The sequence below is a fragment of the Mauremys mutica genome, chromosome 2, assembly GCF_020497125.1.
Source record: "Mauremys mutica isolate MM-2020 ecotype Southern chromosome 2, ASM2049712v1, whole genome shotgun sequence".
NCBI lineage: Eukaryota > Metazoa > Chordata > Testudines > Geoemydidae > Mauremys > Mauremys mutica.
In genome coordinates, this window is record NC_059073.1 from 44,632,824 (window position 1) to 44,650,661 (window position 17,838).

Here is a 17,838-nt window from a genome sequence, read left to right on the forward strand (position 1 = left end):
ATGTAAATATTCCCTTATTAGCAAGGAGAATTTTCATTGGCTCTTCTGATGATGCTGTATAGTCATCTTCATCTAACTACTAAAGACAGTCTTTTCACATCCTTGGCCAAATTGTCTGTGGTATGTTGGTTGCAAGTAAAATTTGGTAAGTTTTCTGCTGGGTCTCCCTGCTGTAGAGTTGATCATTTGGTCCTTAGAAAAATTTCCTAAGAAAACTCCTAATGACTATGTATCATCTGCAAGTTCACTGGTATTTCAAGGCAAAGTTCCATCTTTTAGAGAATATACAACTGCAGGTTTCAGAAAATAGGCAAACCTAGAGATCAGTTGATGGACTAGTTCTGAAACAGCTCGTAGAAACTCTGCTTACCTGACAACCCAATACGAAGAGCTTCACCATCCTCGGTTTGGATTTGTAAAGGGTAAGTATTCCTGGGTTTTCTTCAGATGAGTTGCGTGATGGGTTGGGGTAAGAAGAAACCTACGATCAGACCATGATTTATTGAAGAGTTCTTTAGGAGAAGGAAACTACTTTCCATTCTTCCTTTAGAGGGAGTTCAGGTCAGCTCTGCATTTCAACAAGTGATGAGTTGCTTTGGTTTTGTTTGCCTAATTCAAAATGATTTTAGAGAAACTTCCCCTAAGTCTTTGCTACCCAGTATTTGGAAGGCACCTCTCCTATATGGAACCAAATATTCAAGACTTTTGTTTCTGATAATGATATGCAAGATACACAGCTATTAAGCTGACCTAGTAGTAATGCTCTGGGAAATGTTGGTTTGCTGACTGGTCTCTTGTTTCCAGATTCAGCAACATCTGGCAGGGAGCTCTGTGTGACGCTAAGCCAGTAATGAACAGGGAACCCCAGTCATTGCTTTCAGTGCTAGCAAGCAGAAACAAGGAAAAATGATGTGTTAATTTAGATGGAAAATATAGGCCTAAACAGTCAAAAGTGCTAATGAGACCCTGTAACTGTCCAACATTAAACAAGGTTTGGTATACAGAGACCTCAGCCTGCTTCAGACCATGGCAAATTAATTAGAAATCCTCTTAACCTATTATTAAAGATACAGAAAAGAAGGGAAAACAGTTAAAGCATTTGAAACGTAAAGAATTAAACACGGTCTCATTTTAACAACATCCCTTGTTCCCTTTTCTTTAACCAGAAAAAGTTATTAAAAGGGAAAAAGCCCCTTGCATGACAGTCTTTTAGATTATATCAAAGATGGTCATAACTATCCCTTTTGGGGAAAATAGAAGTTAGTGGAGATGGGTTGCAACTGTTGTGCAAGCCCAGTCCTGCTTCCTTAGAAAACAAGCACCCAAAAAGGGAGAGAGAAAGACAGAAGATGTAGCTTCTTGGGTGCTAACTTTACTTGTGACCTCGCTGCTTGAGAAACACAAGCACAGCACACTGTCTTATCAAGCACTCTGAGTCTTGGCAAACTTGTACCAGCATCGGGCTGTTTAGGACATTGCTTTTAGCTGCTTGTCTGGTCAAAGGCTTACAACAGTGTTGCAAAATGCACCTCTACCCCGATATAGTGCAACCTGATATAACACGAATTCGGATGTAAGGCGGTAAAGCAGCGTTCTGGGAGGGGGGCGGGAGTGCGCACTCCGGCGGACCAAAGCAAGTTCAATATAACATGGTTTCACCTATAACACAGTAAGATTGTTTGGGTTCCGAGGACAGCGTTATATCGGGGTAGAGGTGTACATAGCCTTGGCCAGCTAAGCCAGACTTTTTGTTAGACAGGAACAAAGAGGAGAGAAGAAATAAAGTGGAGAAGGAAAAGAACAGATGGGTGAGAGGGGACAAACTCTCATATCCCGGGTGTTGGCTGAGTTTCAGCCAGCGCCAGTAGATGTGGTGGTGTCATCTGGGTCCCTCTCTCTGCCCTGGTCTGGTCAAGACATCTCTGAGGATCAGAATGACAAAGGCCTGGGGCCCTAGCACATAGTGGGATAGCAGACTCAGACTCTAAGGTCAGAAGGGGCCATCATGATACTCTAATCTAAACTCCTTCACGTTGCAGACCACAGAACACTCACTCATCCACTCCTGTAATAGACCCCCTAACCTCTGACAAAGGTGAAGCTCACTCCTTCCTCTTCTCATGTCTCACAGTCAGCCAGCTTCACAGTAAGCCATATTTCCTCCCCTCCAAAGTCTCTTTTTTTTTTTTTTTTGAGGAGTCCAAAAGGGAAGTGATCAGCAGAATAGCCCATCCTCTCATTTTGTCCACCAGTTAGGCCTAATTTCTAACACACCAGTTTTGGTTCATTGATTTCCATCTCACACTGTTTTTGTTAACCAGGCATGTTCTTCATATACAATCCTTGAATTATAAGCAGTAGGCCTCTTCATCTGGACTAATTCAGTCTATCCTTTCTTGCGCCTTTCCCCATCATCATTTATTATTGTGACATTTTATGAACTTGCACTCACTTTTCACAATTGAGCTCACAATTAGGGTAAATTTGTAGGCCCAGTTATTACAGCGGTGACTAACAATGTAACTGGAAAGTGGAGGCTACAGAGGGGGAGGAAAAGGGAAATGTGACTGAATGTAAGAAGGAAGACTTTAATCTTCAGGAGAGTGAAGGATGAATCTATTTACAGTACAAATCAGCTCTTCTCACAGGTCATCCTACACTTTATCCTCTTGCAAGCTAAAAGCATTGCGAAAATGGTGTCTTATTTCTGGGTGGAGGCAACTGTCAGCTAATAGCACCAGCTAGTACCAGCAAGGATATGCTGCAAGCATGCAAGAAACAGTGAAACTTCTAGAAGAATAGTGGGGGCACGGGTGGCCTCTTCTTAAAGATGTGGTTAGAAGCCTGAATACTCAAATGAAAGACTCCTACCATTCATAGTTTCTTCCTCAAGGAGTCTAGCTACTTGTCTGTGGCCTTGGTTAGAATGGCAGATCTAAGAGCTCATCACAAGTGAAATATAGGTACAGTATTTACAAAAACAGTGTTACTGCATTTTGATTTGTATAACTGATTTTATTTACAGTTACAACATTTCATGTAGTTTTAGATTTGGGAATAGTTACTACATCTGCGATTTAAAAAACTAATTCTTATTTCTCTTTGAAGGGGGAGGATGCTCAGACTGTTAGGCTGGAGTGGTAATTCTTGAAGAGTGACAGTCCAATCCATGTGCAGTCTTAAGATACTTCATATATCCCAGTTTTTTGTTAATATCTCTATGTAAAGCACCTAATTAGCCTGTAAAGTGCAGGCTAATTCCTAAATCCCCCAGGTCTGGAAAAGTGCTTTCTTTAAAACAAACAGAGAACTGGTGTATAGCATGTGTGCTTCCATTGGAAACACAACGCATGAAACAGATGATAGAACAATAGCCAAGGATTTTCTTATAGACTGATGTAATGAATCTTAGCATCAGACCTGTGGAAATAATCCAAGGTAGAACATAGCTCTAAGCATAGGTTATTTTCAGCATCTTACATAGGAATTGTTTCTCCCCTGCAAAATTACCCTTCTTCTCAGAGGAAGCTTCTCCCCTCTGATCTAGATATAAAACCAAGAAAGGGATCATGCTTCATGTGGTTTGGTCTTTCCCAAATTTAGCTTCTTTCTGGATGGAGTTTATAACCAGAGGATATAAAAAGTTACTCATTTAAAAATGTCATTCAGTCAGTCTCCCATTTTGTATTTGGTTAAATGGCTGTATTACAAAGAAACACTGACTAATATAAGCGTGACCTTTGTCTTCCCTCAACTGTAGCTTTGGAAGAAAGAAATGTTAATGCTTATACCTCTGGAAAAGGCAAGAAGAAAGCATAGGACTTCTGTTTTGTTCAGATCACTCCCCAGCACAGATAACATTCTCCTGCTTTTGAGGGTTTTGAACTAAATGGCTTTGAAAAATATTAAACGACTATTGGATATTAATTTAGCAGATTGGGGGAAATTAGTACATCAGAAGGCAGCCTGCAACTTGTAAAATAAGCCCTGCTGTGCTCTTCCTATCAAACAGAGCCCTATAAAAGTAAAATGCTGCCCCAAATTATTTCTGTGGGAGAGGATGTTAAATAAACATCTAGAAAATTATCTGGTAAGATAGTGATACAAGAGGCCAGTTCCGAGATATAATCTACACAGACTGCAGCCCAAGTGGGAGGGAGAAGAGGACAGCAACTGTATAAAATAATCATAGTCACATTGCATTCTGCGTCTTACCCTGCAAAGCAGAACCTATTAAATTAGTAGTGGTTTATAAATAGTACATGGGTTAGCCAAAGACATTGGGCACATTCTATCGTTACATCCATATAGCTCCACTGAAGGCACGGAGGTTGCATGCATTGAGAGCAGAATTTGACCCACTTTCTCAGATTAAAACATCTTTGTCCAAAGGGCCTCTCCGGTGCCTATGCAGAGAGACTATAGTCAAAGCCGTTGTGAAGCCAGAGCTTCTTTGTACAGCATAAAGGGACATGTATCACTAAGTTCCTCTTCAGAGGCACCCACAGGGACCAAAATGGGGCCTTTGCACACACCCAGTCTCTGGTCTGCAGTATCCAGGCCTTCCACCACACTACTGCAGTCATAAGAAACAGCCCTCCAGCTGAATCCCAGATACCATGCCCTTCCTGGGTTGTCAATAAACACAAGTGAACTGTCCCACAGGCACAATAGGGCTCCTAGTTAGCTCAGGAGCCAGATTGGAGCAACCACAATGGCAGTTTAGCATCAGGCCTTCCCTTCCTTCAATGAGGGGGCCCTCAAGGCAGCAGTTACTCAAGATGCTCTTGCCCTTCTCCAGGTACTGAAGTCTAGAAGCCTGCTCTCCTCTTAGTCTGCCCCCACCTGTGCCGTGTTTGCTTTTCTAAGTCTGACATCTTTCACGAGTGTGGCAGGGCAGAGTTCTTCAACCCTGTGTTACCTAGTGTGGGGATTTGTATAACGTATCACAGGGGTCTCTAGGCCATCAGAGAATTATTTTTCAGGAAAGGGATCACTGCATCTGCTGCTACCAAAATCCAGTGGCCCTAACATGCTGTCTGAGTGGCAGGAAGAGGCCACACTGACTCCTCATGCCCTGGCTTTGGTTTGTGACATATTTTGTTTCCTCAACATATAAAGATGCAGTTCACCCTCATAAAACTAGTAGTTTTAAATGTTATGGTAGTGCCCAGAAGGCCCAATCAGGCTTGAGGGCCCATTGTGCTGGGTGCTGTACAAACACAGAAAAGCAACAGTCCCTGCTTTGTGAGTGAAGTGAATTTTACTTTGAACACGGAAAAAATGCCTACTAAATCAGACATGTATAACTTTCCCCACAGGTTTCTATATTATATTACAGTGTGGGGTCAGCAGTCTCAAGTAGCATTAGAAAAGATGATACAGTACATGTTGGTGAGCTGTGTTCAGTCAAGATAAAGAATGGTGGGTTTTTACATGAATAGAATTCTGAATGTGAAAAATTACACAATCCACACTACAGAGGGCAGAATTGCATTGAGCAGAATATCTCCTATTCAGTCTTGTGTTTTAGGCCACTTTATAAAAACAGCTTGATACATACTTTTTTAGAAAAAGAGAATCCATTTCCAAAACTAAACATGACATTTTAAATTAAAAGTCACCAAGGCTTCTTAGCTTTGCTTCCTGATATAGAGGAATTACACGTGTGTCATCCAATCCCTGCAGCCCCTATAAATCAAAGAAACATACACCTCTCCCTTTACCATCTTCAGCATAAGAAAATAATTCAGTTTTCTTTCTCTGCTGGCTCACAGAATTTACATCTCCCCACCCCCCAGATTAATCGTCACTCATGGCACAATCAATCAGTAGATTATGTGGCCTTCTGGCTGGGAAAGCATTATCTAAAGTTGTATTTATTCTGGGATTGGGTGGAAAGGGGCTGTATAATATAGGAACTCGTAATATGCAATAAGACATTTAGACACTGTGTGGTCCAATAGATAGAAATAGGGCATGTCTTAAAGAGACAACAAAAAGGCCAGAATTTAGCACCAATAATGAAGTTTCATTAATTCATATAGAAAACAATGTAGAAAGTTGTTTGAGAAGTTATGTGGAATTCAGACTAATTGAAGGGCAGAATCTGAAAACCAGGGGTTTTTTTAGAACGCAGTAATCTGAGCTCTTATGCCATGCAGCATCATGTACGTGATCTAACAGCACAAATGGACTATATTTAGTAAGATCTCCAACGTTAAGTTACTGTAACAGAGGGGCAAATGTTATCTTCAGGTGCACAAACAAAACCCTACTGAAGGAGACTTTGTCTATAAAGCAAGTATGGAAGTAAATGTGTTTGCACTGAAGTAAGGGCATAATTTGGTGCTTATCTTCAACATCAGAGCAAAACTAGCTACATTTCCTATCTCAAATTTGTTTCACATTATTGATATCATAGAATCATAGAATTCAAGATCAGAAGGGACCATTATGATCATCTAGTCTGACCTCCTGCAAGATGCAGGCCACATTAGCCGATCTACCCACTCTTTTAGCAAGCGACCCCTGCCCCATCATCCCCACCCCGTACATTCCTTTGCATATTTGAAAGTCCCCTTCCTGTTTGCTCGCAGCTGCGTGCAGTGGTCTCAGCGCATCTTTCCAGGTGGCCATACCTGCTCCAAACACCGGGTGATTCCCCACTTGGAGCAATGCCGAGGTGCTGGACCTCATTGGCATTTGGGGAGAGGAGGCTGTGCAGTCCCAGCTGCGCTCCAGACGTAGGAATTATGATACCTACGGACAGATTTCACGATGCATGACAGAAAGGGGCCATGACCAGGCGACACTGCAGTGCAGGGTCAAAGTGAAGGAGCTGCAGAACGCTTACCACAAGGCGCGGGAGGCAAACCGCCACTCCGGTGCTGCACCCACAATCTGATGGTTCTACAAAGAGCTGGACAGGATACTCGGTGGCGACCCCACCTCCACTGCGAAGGCCCCTGTGGATACTTTGTTGGCTTGTGTGCCAGTGAAGAGTGGACCGAGCCAGGAGGAGGAAATCTTGGATGGAGAGGGGGAGGAGGACCCAGAGGCAGAGGCTAACTCAGAGGCCAGAGATGCATGCAGCCAGGAGCTCTTTTCTATCCCGGAGGAACCTAGCTAGTCACAACAGTCGGATATTGGTGAAGCACAAACAGGAGAGGAGGCCCCTTGTAAGTGGATCTGATTTCAGGAATTGTTGAACTGAGTTGTTGGGGGGCAGAAGGGTTGCAGAAAGCAGGCTTGTCTCCCACCGCATGCCTAGTCTGAGTGGCGGAACAGGCTGTTGATAGACTCCCTCACTTCACAGGAATCTGCCTCAGAGATCTCTCATGGAGATACTGGGCAATCCACTGCCGCAGGTTCCTCGGCAGAGCTGCTTTGTTTCTTGCCACATTATCGGTGACTTTCCCGCACCACTGTGCCGTTATGGCGGTGGGGGAGGGGGGACCATTGCTGCACACAGGCGAGCCACATAGGGATCAGGGCAGAAGCCGCAGGCTTGGAGAAGACCCTCCCTTGATTCTCTGCTCACCTTCAGCAGCGAGATCTTCCATAATGATCACATCCTGTGGCAAGTGTGGGGACAGGAATGATTATCAGGTCCCCCTACTGTGCTGGCTCTCCCCAAGAGCCGTGTGCCCAGGATAAAGCAGGGTCCGGGAAGAGTGATTCACGCTGCCCCTGTGGCTATTAACCATTTTGGGGGTCTTGTGGCTCATGTGTGCTTGCCTGGGGTCAGCCAGTTAGTGACAGGTGTGTGAGTACTGGCTGTGCTTTAAAGCACTGAATCAGTGTTGTGTGTGTTGCAAACAATACTGCTTCTGTAAAATGTTACGTTTAAACTTCACAGATATGACCTTGGGAGCCCAGCCTCCCTCTTTGTTAGTGGCAGCAGAATGGCTGCGCAGAATTAGAAAGCGGCCAAGAAGAACTATGGAGGACTTTCTTCATGAGGTTATGACGCACTCCGCACCAAGAAACAGGAATTGAAGGACTGGCGGAACAGCGAGAAGAGGGACCGAAAAGAGAACACAGCACACCAGAAAGAAGCCACGGAGCGGCTCTAAACATTATGGAGCGCCAAGTGGACACGCTCCAGGCGATACTAGCTCTTCAAACCGAGCAGCTCTGGGCCCACCCTCCCCTGAAGCCTGTTGCAAAACTCTTTCCCATGTGCCCTACACACCGCCAACACACCGTTATCAACCTCCTGGCTCCACTCTCTACCCGCAGCATTCCACTCCTCTCTCCTCACAGTCCTGCAGTTTCTGACTCCCACTACCCACTGCACTCAACACCCATCCCTCTGCAGTTTGGCCCTGCTGAAGTACAACACCCGCTGCATTGTACTCCAAAGGAGAAGGCCGGGTATGATCCCTGGACATACACAGGTTTGTAGCCATCCCGGGACCCCTCCTCCTTTTGAGACCTTCCCTTCCCCCCCTCCCCCTCCCTGCTGATGTATTTTTTCATTTGACTCTCTCCTCCAGTTATTCTCTTTTAATAAAAGAATTGTGTTGGTTTGAAAGCAATCTTTATTCTATTACATGAAAGCAAAAAGAGCACTGCAAAGCAACATACAATTATGTTAAGCCCCCTTCTTGCACCATGTGCACCAATCACCTCCTAGCATTGCAAGCACTGCAATCCCGAGCATAGCAACAAATATTAGTGGCTTTCAGTTTCAAATTGCTGCCTCAAAGCATCCCTGATTCTTATGGCTCCACGTTGTATCCCTCTAATAGCCCTGGTCTCTGGCTGGTCAAACTCAGCCTCCAGGCACTGAGCCTCTGAGGTCCAGCCCTGAGTGAAGCTTTCACTCTTCCTTTCACAAATATTATGGAGCGTATAGCATGCAGCAATAAGCACAGGAATATTGTCATCGGCCAGGTCCAGCTTCCCATACAGGCATCGCCAGCGGGCTTTTAAATGGCCAAATGCACACTCAACAGTCATTCTACACTGTGCCAAGATCAATGTCGCACTCCTCTTGCCTTTGTAGTTTAAGGAATAACTCCACTGCCACTCGTGACATGTTGGTCAGAGCAAGCAGAATACTGGTCAGCAATTCGGGATCCATTCCTGCAGTCCGAAGAGGGAGGGTGCGCAGTACACAAACCGTTAAAAGATGGCGCCAAATGCGGATGGAAGCACAGAGATTGCTGGGTTGCGAAGCAATGCATCACAGGGCATTAGGACAGGACCCAGGATGCCACGCGACCCCCTCCGCCTTCCCACAAGTCTTAGCGGCAAAAGAGAAAGGTGCTCTGTGGGATAGCTGCCCAGAGTGCACTGCTCCAAATACCACTGCAAGTGCCGCGATTGTGCAGGCAGCTCAACACACAATAGCAGTTTTCCTTCTGCACTCTCTGAGCGGTGCTGGAACTGCCGGCGCTGTAACTTTGTCAGTGTAGACGTGCCCTTAGAACTCCCTGATTTTATGTTAAACAGGAGAATAACATATGACATATAGTGAGTAACAAATAATGCTCTCTCATTCCAATATGAAAATTAATTAAATGGATGAAATGCAAAGTACTCCACTTAGGAAGGAACAATCAGTTGCACACATACAAAATGGGAAATGACTGCCTAGGAAGGAGTACTGCAGAAAGGGATCTGGGGGTCATAGTGGATCACAAGCTAAATATGAATCAACAGTGTAACGCTGTTGCAAAAAAAGCAAACATCATTCTGGGATGTATTAGCAGGAGTATTGTAAGCAAGACACAAGAAGTAATTCTTCTGCTCTATTCCGCACTGATTAGGCTTCAACTGGAGTATCATGTCCAGTTCTGGGCACCACATTTCAGGAAAGATGTGGACAAATTGGAGAAAGTCCAGAGCAACAAAAATTATTAAAGGTCTAGAAAACATGACCTATAAGGAAAGATTGAAAAAATTGGGTTTGTTTAGACTAGACAAGAGAAGACAGAGAGGGGGATATGAAAACAGTTTTCAAGTATGTAAAAGATTGTTACAAGGAGGAGGGAGAAGAATTGTTCTTCTTAACCTCTGAGGATAGGACAAGAAGCAATGGCTTAAATTGCAGCAAGGGTGGTTTAGGTAGGACATTAGGAAAAACTTCCTGTCAGAGTGGTTAAGCACTGGAATAAATTGCCTAGGGAGGTTGTGGAATCTCCATCATTGGGGATTTTTAAGAGCAGGTTAGACAAACACCTGTCAGGGATGATCTAGATCACAGGTTCTCAAACTGGGGGTCGGGACCCCTCGGGGGGCCGTGAGGCTATTACATGAGGGATCCTGAGCTGTCAGCCTCCACTCCAAACCTGCTTTGTCTCCAACATTTATAATGGTGTTAAATATATTAAAAAGTGCGTTTAATTTATAAGGGGGCAGGCGGTCGCACTCAAAGGCTTGCTATGTGAAAGAGGTCACCAATATAAAAATTTGAGAACCACTGCTCTAGATAATACTTAGTCCTGCCTTGAGTGCAGGGGACTGGACTAGATGACCTCTCGAGGTCCCTTCCAGTTCTATGATTCTATGAATATGAGTGCTCATGCATAATGAATAATATGACTCTTTGAATAGCAGTGAACTGAAGTCAAACCATTTACTCACAAATACATTCACAAATCTATTTGTTATACAATAGCTCTATTTAATATCTTAAACCCAAATCATTTCTATGCAAAATTCTTTGCATTGCTATGAAAACTTGCATGCGTCTTTTGAAAATGTTTGAAAGATGCAATGCAGCATCTCCTGACTTCCAACCCTGTGGCCTACTTAGTAGAATATACTTCCTCCTTCTAAAGGGGAGGATATATTTCTCTGGTAAGAGTTTAGCCAAACTGTTATAAAACAAGATTGTTCAATCGTTTAGATTCATTCAGAAACCAGTTTAACTTCCTCAAAGACTGCATTGCAACATATTCTGAGCTTTTCCCAGACTCTTGAAGTCCGGTTTGAGCTCAGAATTTTTTTAAAGGACAAATAATCACAGTTTGGAGCCTTCAAACAACATTAGAGTAATAAGAAGGAAGGAAAAAATGTCTGGAAATTAATAGATCAGTTAAATTGCCACCATTTTTGCCTTTGTTCAGTTAAGGGGAGATTTCAAAAGCCCAAATGGAAATTAGGAACCTAAATTCCATTGACTTTCAGTCTTTTCTGTCTTGGAAAATCTTCCCCTTACTTCACAGCTATTCCTGGTTAAAATACGGTGCTGTGCCTGTGTGTCAGGTTGGACACAGGTGGAGAGGTTGGTATGGGGGAACCTGCACCACTGCTTTTGGGATGTACTGTGAGGTGGGCACACAGAGAATGGCTGGTCCCAGGGCTCTCCTTTCCCAAGTTTTAGAGGCCCAATCAATCAAACAGTGAAGTCAGGGGACAGATTCCCATTGATTTCAGTGTGAGCTGGATCAGGCCTTCACTTCATTTAAACAGGGCAATGACGTGACTGTAAGTCATAGTAAAATGTTTGATTCATTTCAGAAATGTTAAAGAAATCCGTTTTTCAATCTTCATTCCTTCAGCAGAAGAGGAGGAAATATAAGTAATGTACAGTATCTGACAACAAAGAAAGCTGTTCAGTTCTTGTTCTGTGAGGCATACTGGGACATAGCTCCGGCAAATACTGCAGTGAGAATGCTTCAGAGTTCACCCAATAAGGTGATTTTTTTTTCAGCTCTTTAGGTACTAGGGTCGAGTTCTAATCATGTATGTTAATTTACTATAGAAAGCATTAAACATAGGCATTTATATCACATTCCTGTCAGGCCTGTATTTGAAGCCAGATTTTCAAACGGACAGATAGGGCTGTCTAGGGCTGGATACCAAAAATGAGCACACATCTGTATGCACCATTAGGACAAATGCTCATACAAACTGGAGACAGGGCCACTTACATACCTACTTGCACATGCAGTAAGAGTAATTATGCAAATTAGGCCCGGTCTATACCCAAAACTTAGGTCAACCAAGCTACAACGCTCAGGGCTATGAAAAATTTCGCATCCTGTGCAACATAGCTAAGTTAACTTAACCCCAACTATAGATACAGTTAGGTCAACAGAAGAATTCTTCCATCAACAAACCTACCACCCCAAGGGCATGGATTTACTATAGCGATGGAAAAACCCATTCTTTCAGCAACTGTCTACACTCTCATGCTACAGTGGCATAGCTGCAGCACCGCAGTTGTGCCACCGTAGCGCTTGTAATATAGACATACCCTTAGGCTTTGGCTACACTTACACTTCAAAGCGCTGCCGCGGCAGCGCTTTGAAGCGCTAAGTGTAGTCAAAGCACCAGCGCTGGGAGAAAGCTCTCCCAGCGCTGTCCGTACTCCACCTCCCTGTGGGGAATAATGGACAGCGCTGGCGCTGGGGCTTTGACTACACTGGCGCTTTGCAGCGCCGCAATTTGCAGCGCTGGAGAGGGTGTGTTTTCACACCCTGCTGCAGCGCTGCAAATTTGTAAGTGTAGCCAAGCCCTTAGACACCGTAGGTGTGTCTACACTGGAACTGAAAGGTGTGTGCTGTCATTGAGTGAGCACACTAAAAATAGAAGGCACATGAGTGGTGGGATGGACTAGTCACCCAAGTATGTACCTAAGGTCTCAGAGGGGATCATATGTGGAGCAGCTAGCCCCTCTCACCACCATAGTTACACTTCTATATGTAGTGTGCCAGCTCAATCAGAGCTAGTCTGGGTATGGCTCACAGGCGCCAGCTTCCTCTGGCCCCGGGCGGTGCTCAAACCCCTGCTCTGCCCCAGGTCCTGCCTCCACCCGACCTCTTCCCCCAAATCCCCACCCCCCCTGCTTCTTCTTGCCCCTGCTCCGCCCCCAGCTGATTGCGGAGGGCAGGAGGCACTGGGAGGGAGGGGAGAAGTTGATAGGTGGGGCCGCCAGCAGAAGGGAGGTGCTGCGGAGAGGAGGAGAGCTGGCTACCAATGGGTGCTAAGCACCCATTAATTTTTTTGGGGTGCTCCAGCCCTGGCACATGCCTATGGGTGGCTCCTCCAGCTAAAATGTGTACCTTCCAGCTCTCGAGTAGGCATACCCACAGTTGCTCACACTGTTGGTTTCTGACTTGGAAAATCAAACCTTAGGCTTCTGACTGATTGAAAATATAGCCTTCAAAGCTTCTAGAATTTGTTTTGAAATTACTTTGATTTGTTTTCTTTTTAGAAATACTGCTTCCGGTTTCTGAAATGATCAGTTGCTGGCATGTGTCACTTTTAGAGGGCACTTTCAGAAGGAAGACCATCTTTTTATAAACAAGTAACCATTTTTTAAAAATCTATCTGTGACAAGAACTCTGGGTACCAAAAAGTGTGCTGCTGTAATATTTAGAATAACCAACATATGTTTTAATTTGGTTAAATTCAGGGGGGTTTTATCTTTTGTTTTATTGTATATATTTTATTGTTTTGGGGTTTTTTTCCCCAAGAATAAATGGAAAACAGAAAAAAGGCAAAAGAACAAAAAGTAAAGGCATGGGAAGGCAGGGGAATTTGTGTGTGTCTTTTAATCCAGAGGACATACTTACATTTAAGTCATAAAATATAAATTTATAATGCAAATATGGCCAAATATGTACTATTTTGATATTCACTGGCCTAAGACAAGGTCTGCAAGTGTTAAAATGTCTTCCATTAATAAGTAGAGATGTCAATTAATCACAGTTAACTCATGTGATTAACTCAAAAAAATTAATCGTGGTTAATTGCAGATTTAATCGCAATGTTAACCAATAGAATACCAATTGAAATGTATTAAATGTTTTGGATGTTTGTTTACATTTTCATATATATTGCATTCTGTGTTGTAATTGAAATCAAAGTGTATATTATTTTTATTACACTGTATAAATGATAAACAAAAGAAATAGTATAGACTCATAGACTTTATTGTCAGAAGGGACCATTATGATCATCTAGTCTGATCTCCTGCACAACGCAGGCCACAGAATCTGACCCACCCACTCCTGTAAAAACCCCTGAGCTATTGAAGTCCTCAGATTGTGGTTTAAAGACTTCAAGGTGCAGAGAATCCTCCAGCAAGTAACCCGTGCCCCACGCTGCAGAGGAAGGCGAAAAACCTCCATTTTTCAGTTCACCTCATACAAGTACAGTAGTGCAATCTCTTTATTTTGAAAGTGCAATTTACAAATGTAGATTTTTTTTATACATATCTGTCCTCAAAAACAAAACAATGTAAAACTTCAGACCCTACAAGTTCACTCAGTCCTACTTCTTGTTCACCCAATCGCTAAGACAAACAAGTTTGTTTACATCTACAGGACATAATGCTGCTCTCTTCTTATTTACAATATCACCAGTAAGTGAGAAGAGGCATTTGCATTTTGTAGCCAGCATTGCAAGGTATTTACATGCCAGATATGCTAAACATTCGTATGCCCGTTCATGCTTCGGCCAGCATTCCAAAGGAAATGCTTTTATGCTTTTATGCTCATTTAAAAAAAATGTGTTAATTAAATTAGTGGCTGAACTCCTTGGGGGAGAATTGTATGTCTCCTGCTCTGTTTTACCTGCATTCTGCCATATATTTCATGTTATAGCAGTCTTGGATGATGACCCAGTACATGTTGTTAATTTTAAGAACACTTTCACTGCAGATTTAACAAAATACAAAGAAGGTACCAAAGGTATCTTTCTAAAGATAGCTATAGCACTTGACCCAAGTTTTAAGAATCTGAAGTGCCTTCCAAAATGTGAGAGGGAGGAGGTGTGGAGCATGCTTGCAGAAGTCTTAAAAGAGCAAAACTCCAATGCGGAAACTACAGAACCCGAACCACCAAAAAAGAAAATCAACGTTCTGCTGGTGGCATCTGACTCAGATAATGAAAATTAACATGCATTGGTCCGCACTGCTTTGGATTGTTGTCAAGCAGAATCTGTTATCAGCATGGATGCATGCTCTAAAATTTTACATTGTTTTATTTTTAAATGCAGGGTTTTTTGTACGTAATTCTACATTTGTAAGTTCAACTTTCATGATAAAGAGCTTGCACTACAGCACTTGTATTAGGTGAATTGAAAAATACTATTTCTTTTGGTTTTTTACATTGCAAATACTTGTAATAAAAATAAATATAAAGTGAGCACTGTACACTTTGTATTCTGTATTGTAATTGAAATCAAAATATTTGAAAATGTAGAAAACATCCAAAAATATTTAAATAAATGGTATTTTATTATTGTTTAACAATGTGGCTAATCACACGATTAATTGCAATTTTTTAATTTTGCAATTAATCGTATTTAATTGCTTGACAGGTCCTATTAATAAGATTGAAAGCATGACTATGCTTAGCAACGCAAAATGGGATGAGCCTGGCAGTAGTTTTGAATGAAGACGTGTTTTTAAATATTGCATTAAGCTGTTCAGGGTGAGAAACCCCAAGACAGAGAAAAAGAGTGACACAAGTGGTGTTTGCATTGCAGGGCCTCAGTTATCATTCAAGAAACAATATTTTCTAAGTACTAGATTAGCATTTAAGTAAAGTAGATCCAGTTAGGGATTTCTGAAATTTTGTTCTGTGGTTGTTAAAGTGACCGTTCTCCTTTCTCAGGATCAAATCCTGACCGCTGATGGCACCCTATGAAGCCACGGATGCCTGCTTGCCCACATCCAGGCTCAGCATTTAGTCCTCAGAAGACTAACTCCAGGCTCCTCTCCATTCCAACTTCCTCCTATTTTGTTGCAACAATTCTCTGTTGAAGAGAAAGGTGCTTTCCAGGGACAGCAGCTGTAGAAAACATTAGTAGACTGATGCAAAACGGTCTATGGAGTCTATTAGCATCCAGATGTGCAGGGAGTAATGGGCTTAAATCCCTGTGCATCACAATGAGAATATGCTCCCTGTTTAATGGTGTGTCTTTTAAATAATCTTCTCAATTTATTGATAAAAATACCTCATGGTACAATTGCTACTGCACTGTGAAAGAAATACAGTGTTTAACAAAGACACATAGAACCTAATCCTCCCCTCACTTGCACTGATGTGAATCAGGAGTATCACCATTGATATCAGTTAAATTACGACTCTATAAGACTCATGTGAGAGGAGAATCAAGGCCCAGGGGCAGCGAGTTGTATGGGCCTGTGGTGACTGGCCTCCAGCAAATTCAGGGCCTGGGGGGCCCAGCTCCACCAGTGTTCAGGGCTGCGTCTGTTCCCCGGTCCCGCCTGCCACCCCTGGAGTGTCCCCCGGCCCCACCTGCCGCCCATGCGTGCCTCCCCCGAGCGTCCCTGCCTGCCCTGGGCAACGGGCAGCTGCCCCCTGAAGCTCTGTGCTGCGCTTCCTCACTGGCTGCTGCCGGCTACAAGGGAGCAACGCCGGGGGCAGGCTGAGGCAGTGGCTGTGCCTGCGGAGGGAGGAGATTCATGGCAGCCCCCACCTCAGCAGGCGACTCCGAGTCAACTCTGCGGGGAGGGAGGCTTATCCTGGCTGGACCTCCTGAGCAGCAGCCTGGGGGAGGCTTGGATGAGTGTTGTGCCGGGGCGGGGCTGGGGGGGGGGTCCCCTCCCCTCTCTCCCAAGCCTGCACCCGAAACCCCCTCCTGCATCCAAACTTCCTCCCAGAGGTGGGGGCGGGCGGGACTTGGACCTGTTCTGGGCACCACCAAAAATTATACAAAGCTGCCATCCCTGTCAAGGCCACTTACAGTTTATACCCTACAGTGGAGTAAATCCAGAGCAATCCAATGGAATTATTCCACATTTACATTGGGGTAGCTGAAAAAAGAGTTTAGTCCAGTGGTGGGCAACCAGCATCCTGTGGGCCACATGCAGCCTGTCAGGACAATCCGCTGGCAGGCCACGAGACAGTTTGTTTACATTTACACGAACACCCGCAGCTCCCAGTAGCCACGGTTCGCCGCTCCCAGCCAATGGGAGCTGCGGGAAGCAGTGGCCAGCACGTCTCTGAGGTTCACACCGCTTCCCGCACCTCCCATTGGCCGGGAACCGTGAACTGCTGCCACTGGGAGCTGCGGGCAGCTGTTCAAATGTAAACAAACTGGTGGCCCGCCAGCGGATTACCCTGATGGGCCGTGTGCAGCCCACGTGCCACAGGTTGCCCAGCACTGGTTTAATCCATGACTCCTGTAAAGGTGTCATTGATTTCAGTAAAATCCACCAGTTATGGTGCCTTTTGACAGATATCCCAGAAGAACAGACCTCATCACATATATATGTTCTTTCAATTATCTGCAACTGAGAAATAAAGAAAAAAGACACTGTTTGCGGAGGCCCTATAACAATTTGTGCTGCTGTAGAACCAACTCTCTGATTGGCATATAGTGCATGCTAACTAACACCAAGATACACCTACTGTGTTTGCAACACAGCTGAAGGCATCTTTACATCTTAAGCGATTTTAGAATGCCTGACTGTGTCGGTGGCTCCCTGTCCAAGCATTTCATAAATAAAGAGAGTAAAGAAAAGTGTATGATATTTTTAGTTTAAGAGGAAGATGCCAGCCAGAGGGCTCCTTATGTGATGAAAAGAATACAGAGGAGATTTCCAGAAATCTCCTTGTTTTGTTTATTTCCTCACCATATGTTTCCCTTTGGCAAATATTAATTTCCCTCACTCCCCATGTTTCCACTGAAAATGAAGTTAATATAGCTGCTTCCTTGTAAAGGTGATTTCCTAGTTAGTGCACTAAAGTATCTTCCTTGTAATTTAACGTTGAGATCTAAAAATAAAAAAAAATAAAAAAGAGTCCTACAAAAAGTGGGAACTAGGTCAAACAAATAACACAAGTATGTAGGGACAAAATTAGAAAGGGCAAGGCACAACATGAGATCAAACTAGCTAGAGAC

The 17,838-nt window shown here is 43.7% G+C and overlaps 1 long non-coding RNA gene across 1 annotated transcript; it reads left to right on the plus strand.

Moving 5' to 3' along the window:
* The first annotated feature begins 10,510 nt into the window (after nucleotides 1-10,510).
* LOC123364735 lies at nucleotides 10,511-16,820 on the plus strand. The gene is made up of 3 exons (XR_006577245.1): nucleotides 10,511-11,652; nucleotides 13,175-13,267; nucleotides 15,582-16,820. It is a non-coding gene; the product is annotated as an uncharacterized LOC123364735 (long non-coding RNA).
* The last annotated feature ends 1,018 nt before the right edge of the window (nucleotides 16,821-17,838 follow it).